Here is a 5,817-nt window from a genome sequence, read left to right as displayed (position 1 = left end):
CTCGCTGTCTTGAGTGCTCAGAGTATAGATATGCATTCACCTTCAGCTGAATACTAGTTGGGGTGTGAACTGAAATAAGAAAATAAATTGTAGTAAGGCAGCTGCCTTTTTGCAGGTTTGTGTGATCTTGGAAAATGCACAGATCACTGTATGGTGACGGTTTATTGCTGCTTTTCAGCAGACATGGGCAGAACATCTGTCCTAATTCACAAGGTTTGTGGTGCACTGAAGAGAACTGTTGGCTACCCAGGGTCCTGCACTACTTCTTGACGCAATCCAGTTGAAGCTTTAGAAAAGCCACTAAGGGCTATGTAGATTGGGGGGGGGCAGCAGCTCTAAAAGGGATGCATTGGTTGTCTTCACTCTTACAATAAGCATTATTTCACTTTCTTCTTGCCTGTGATTTCAGGTTCATTGCGTTTGTCACTGCTTCCACCAGTTTAGGCTTTTATTTCGTAATTGCATCTGTAAACACTTGGCCTTGGCTCAGTTTTGTGATTTGTTGTAAGTTGGGGGGCGGCATGCCTTGAGACTTGGCAATGCATAAGGGAAGGCGTAAACAAAAACAAGTTAAAGAATACTGGATAACTTTTGAGCTCTGTTTATATCTCAGAAACACAGTGCAGAAGGGGTGAATGAGAACCGTATAGAAATACAATCTGTTAGCTTTTGCTGCCTTCTGGAGAGCTGTTAAATAGGCAAAACTCGTTTGTTGGGTTAAAAAACTAAAGTTGGGAGGGTACAAATAACGGTTAAAGGTCACTTTTTTTTTAAAGCGAGCTGACTCATAATTTAATAAGTGCCTTTGTTGAAAATCAGAAGTGGAGCTAGTATAATAGTATTGCAGCCACCACATGTTTGATTCTTAAGTGTGTGGGAACAGACTCTGGTTGCTTGGCAAGCAGAGGGAAAGAGTACTTTGCAGATGCTTAGAGGTATTTTTTTTTCCTAGTTCCATATTTTAGAACTCAAGTCCTGGTTGAGAAAAAACAAACTTGTTTGTTTTTAAAGCCTTAAATCACTTATGCATTAAACACTAACCAGTGACGACTTCTCTCTCTCTCTCTTGGTAAATTGTTCATTGCTATATATTATTACATTTGGTTGTATGAACTATATTTCAGCTTGTCTTTAAAATTTTCTGAACTTGGACAGTGTTTTATGTTCTAGGCTGATAGGGGTGGACAAGACTTAAATGAATAGCTGTGTGCAGAAATACTCTGCATTTTCTGGAATTTGCAGGCTGAGCCTGTGCATATCTGTTCATAAGCAATTTTCCTACTGATTTGAATGGGGCTTTGTGTAAGTACTTTGAATTGCATGCAGCTTTAGTTGGGTTGGTTCATTTTGGTTTTGACTTCTCACTCATTTTTATTTTCCTCACCTGTCTTTGACCAAGTTGTGCAGCTCCCCTGGTATATTTTTAATTGGAATCATTGTTCCATCAGTAGCTCCAGATGTGAATTGATTCCAGTAGGTGTGGTCACGCAAGTGTACACTTTGAAGGATGCAGCATATTGTCACTGGCTCTGCCCCCTGAGCCACCAGTTTGGCTCTTAATTGACAGAACCCAGAATTCTAGTAAAAAACAAACAGAAGTCTGAAATCTGCCTGCCTCTTCTATGAAAATGCATACAGTGAAGCTTCTGAGGTTTTGAAATAGTTTTCACTTGTGCGCACAGTAAAGTAGACAAGCTGTACAGTAAGCTCTAGCATATTAAAATAATGGGAGGGGAGACAATTATGAGCAAATAAATATTTTTAGAAGAATATAGAATGCAGAGCGCCATAAAGTCTTAGTGTTTGGAAATCAAGGAACATGTATTTCTACAAAAAATAGGATGTGTAGATCAAATTCTGTTCGCAGTTTTGCATACATTGCAGTAGAGATTTTGGGTTGCTTGTATCCACATATTTTTATTCATGTATTCACATTTCAACATTCCTTGCTATGAACCTAATACTCTGGAAGTTAGCATCCCTCAACCTGCTACGATTAGCCATCAGAAAACAATCCCCATTTGGGAAATACACAGACTACATTTCTCATATGTCATACAGTCATTTTGGTTGCCGGTCACAATGACTTGACTTCAATGTTGTAGGCTTTGAAGCAGTGTTCAAAACTGGGATAGAAAAGGTAGGAGCCATGTGGCTCCTGGCACCTGGGTTGTAGGCACCAAAAAAGTGTCTAGTTACCATTTTAATTCATTTATTTCTTCACACTGGCTTTCTTTTTAAGCACACATGCAGTGGATTGTTTGGGTTTCTGTATATAAAACGTCTTTTCTGAATACTTTGGGGCTGTAGAGATTATCTCTTCAAGAATGGATACGATCATAGCATATTGGACTTTGTGGGTATAAAAGTGATGAAGAAAGCTGAAATACAGCTCTTGTTGGAATCCTCATAATATGTAGCCAGTTATTTGGAAAAGCACTGTCTGAAAGTATATGTTCCAGCTCTTCTTTCCTCTCATGTTTCATGCTACTTGAGGTAATCTTGTACAAAGTTGAGAGAATTGGAGTTTTTTAAAAACAACAAGGACCAGTGTTCTACAGTCCTGGTGGCTGCTCCCAGTCACCAGCCTGGCAGCCACATTCAGGATTAATTGTAGTTTCCAAATCATTTCAAAGGTGGCCCCATGCTGAGCGTATTGCAGTAGTCCAAGTGGGAAATAACCAAAGCATGCACCACTCTGGCAAGACAGTGCTGTAGGCAGGTAGGATCTCAGATGGAGTACCAGATGGAGTTGGTAGTCTCCCTCGACAGAACCATCTTGTGAACTTCTAAAGAAGCGGGGATTGCTTCCTCTGAAAAAGAGGTATAATCTGAGGTAGATTTAGTGAGACACAAGGGGTAATGAAAAGGGGTTGATCCATTGTGCTCTTAACAGTAGGTGCCCAGCCAGAGAGTGAATTATTTACATGGTATTATCAACAGAAAGCTTCCACTGGAACGTGAATCTTCAGGCTTTTCCTTTTTCAAAAGTGTATAAATCATCATACAAGTCAGTGACAGCTCCAAAACCCTTCTGTAAGGGGATATTGACCACAAAGAAAGCTACCGTTCCCATTATACGGGTGAGATTGATGCTGCATGTCAAAAATAGGCATTTGGTGCCTCTTACGTTATATCAGCGTTAAAACATTGCAAATCTAAGCTGCTTTCAGACACAAGCTTCTGTCAAGTGTGGCACTCTGCATGGTGGAATGCTCCCAACACCTGGGAAATGGCAGTTGTTAGATTTGGTCTATACAACCTTGGATCAATACAAATTTCTTTGGGAAAGTGGTGAGACCCATCACTTTGGGATAACACAATTGCATTTTAGGTGCATTTATGCTTTGCGTAAATCAATAGCAGCAAGGTTCTCTGTGTCCAATGCTCAGAAGTACTGTAGTACGTGGTGCTGGAGAAGAGCTCACAAGGCTACCTAAGAAAGGTGCGCATGTAAAGGCAGAGTTGTAATTCATCTTAAGTGCCATAGAAAGAACAGTCTTCTACTGTTATGGTACTTCTGATGCAACTGTTAACTGCAAAGTATGGAGGGGTTAAGACATTGTTGATGTAAATGTTTGTGTCCTGTTGCAATATATCTTTGCTGTCTTGGAATTGTGTGGTACAAAATCCAGAATGTTGGATCCAGTCTGCCCAGTTCCATGAACGGAAGGGCTCCACTCTAGTTGTAACTCCCCACTGGAGCGATGTGTGATTTTTGCAGATTCCTCCTTCTGCAGGTTCCCCTAATACCACTTCTGTTGTGCTGGAAGGTCCCCCAGTGTAGGAGCTTGTCGTCGAACTACCATTTTAACCTGGTCATCTTGCACTAGCAGAGACCCGTGGAGCCTCTAACAAGACATTGCAACATGAGGTGCTGCTGTTCAGGAGTCCAGCTGCTGCATTCTACTCCCTTGGGGTCCCCCCCTTAAAGACTTTTTGTAGTGTTTCCAAATTCTGGGTTCCCCCAAGTCTGTTTACACCCATCCCTTGTGTATTGGTGGTCAGTTTGGTTATGCAAGGACTGGCAGCCCTGTAATAAAATGTTGCAGTATGAAGTGCTTTTGTTCAAGGTTCCAGTCACTCCATTATATAGTCCATAGTTCCCTTTCCCCACGAACATGCACATATCCAATCCCAGCTACCTTAAAATGTTCTATTTCTCCACCGATTTAAGTGAATAGCTCTCACTTTGTCCTTGCGAACATTTAAAAATAGCTTCTCATTGTTAAGCAGGACTATCCAGACAATGAGATGATTCTGTCTACATTGTGAGATAGGTTTCTTCCTCAGCTTTCATTTTCCAGTCACTCCATGCCTTTCCCCCCTCCAACCTGTTTTCACACACGCAGGACTCCATGCCCTCTTAAGTCCTCATTGGGCTGCTTCTGGGGTTCCCCCTCAGGATTTTTCTAGTTATTTCCCCCCTATTCCTGCAAACCTCTGGGTCTCTCTCTCTGTGCATGTGTGTGTTCATGCAGTTTTTGATACATCTGGACAACTGGGAAAGATGTGAATTGGAAACTGAGTGATAATGGAACAAAGTGTAACAAAAAGTTAAATCCTTCAACTGAGGTAAGTTCTTTTTTTAAGGACCTGCTCTTACGATCAGTTATTCCGGGAGAGCAACCCATGAGCTCACTTCAAGGGATTTAAAGGCTCAAAGAAAACCACAGTTTGGCTTTAATCTCCTACCCTAGAAAGAACAAGAGGCAAGCTAAGTGGTGATGAAACTATTGTTATCCTTAAGTGATGTGGTTTAAAACTCCCATCAGCCCAAAGCAGCGTGGCCAATGGGTCAGGGATGGTGAGTTTTCATCTGAAACCTCTGGAGAGGTTGGCTAGCCCTGCTCTAGAGAAACAATGACCAAGGTATGTCTTGGGAGTAGGCATCAATATCACAATAAACTGACCTCTGGTGGAACAAGTTTTCAGGTTTGGAGCTTCAGGCCAGACCTTGTGCTTGTTCTTTTAATAAAATGTATTGTTTGGGCATTGCAGGCGACCTGGAATGGCTGCTTTGTCAAAATGACAATTTTTATAACAAGGCAAAGTAGAAATCTCAGAATTTTGCAGCCATAACAGGTCAAACCTGCCTTAAGTTACTACTCATTACTACTATAAGAGCCTCACCTGCCTTACCTGAGGACACCCATTAACTGGAATTTTCTTTCAAGGAATTAGTAGCAGTGATACTCTGTCAACAGGAGTCAGCTGAAGTTGTGCAAAAGTTGCCAGGTGCCTATGATTAAATAGCTGCAGAACTCATTTCATGTCTGCAAGAAAAACAAAGGTTTCTGCTCCACTGTCACAGAGACTGAGTTGTTCCATTGAGATCTTAGCCATATGGCATTTCATACAAGCATTTAGAAATTGCAAATTAGGAATAGCAAATGTTAAAGAAGGCGGAAAATTGAGAGCATGCTGTAAAGGTAAGATTGTTTTAGTAAACACATTTTACTGTGGAAGATCTAAGCTAGGCAATGCTGGTGTCTATTGGAAAGTATGGGGTTCTGTTTCAGGTTTTCTACATTGAAAATGTATGGAGAATCACTTGAAAATGCATGCATAGGATTTGAAAATTAAACCATGTTTTTAGCTCTTAACTTTTTAATTAATGCAATGAACTCTGAATCTGCATTGGTTCGTTCATTTATTTCTGGCAGTGTTGATTCATTCTCCCTGTTTCTTTGTTAGTGCTGCTACTGTTGGGGGGGTTATTACACATAATAATAATAATAATAATAAATTTTATTTATATCCCGCCCTCCCCAGCCGAAGCCGGGCTCAGGGCGGCTAACAACAATCAAATAATCA

The 5,817-nt window shown here is 40.9% G+C and overlaps 1 long non-coding RNA gene across 1 annotated transcript; it reads left to right on the top strand.

The window, feature by feature from the left end:
• Nucleotides 1-4,129: 4,129 nt before the first annotated feature.
• Nucleotides 4,130-5,656, top strand: LOC308586845. Its single transcript, XR_014008095.1, has 2 exons — nt 4,130-4,942; nt 5,002-5,656. It is a non-coding gene; the product is annotated as an uncharacterized lncRNA (long non-coding RNA).
• The last annotated feature ends 161 nt before the right edge of the window (nt 5,657-5,817 follow it).

The sequence above is a fragment of the Podarcis bocagei genome, assembly GCF_964188305.1.
Source record: "Podarcis bocagei genome assembly, chromosome: 5".
In the NCBI taxonomy this organism is placed as follows: Eukaryota; Metazoa; Chordata; class Lepidosauria; order Squamata; family Lacertidae; genus Podarcis; species Podarcis bocagei.
Note: the sequence above shows the minus strand (reverse complement) of the source record. Positions and strands in the feature narration are given on the sequence as shown.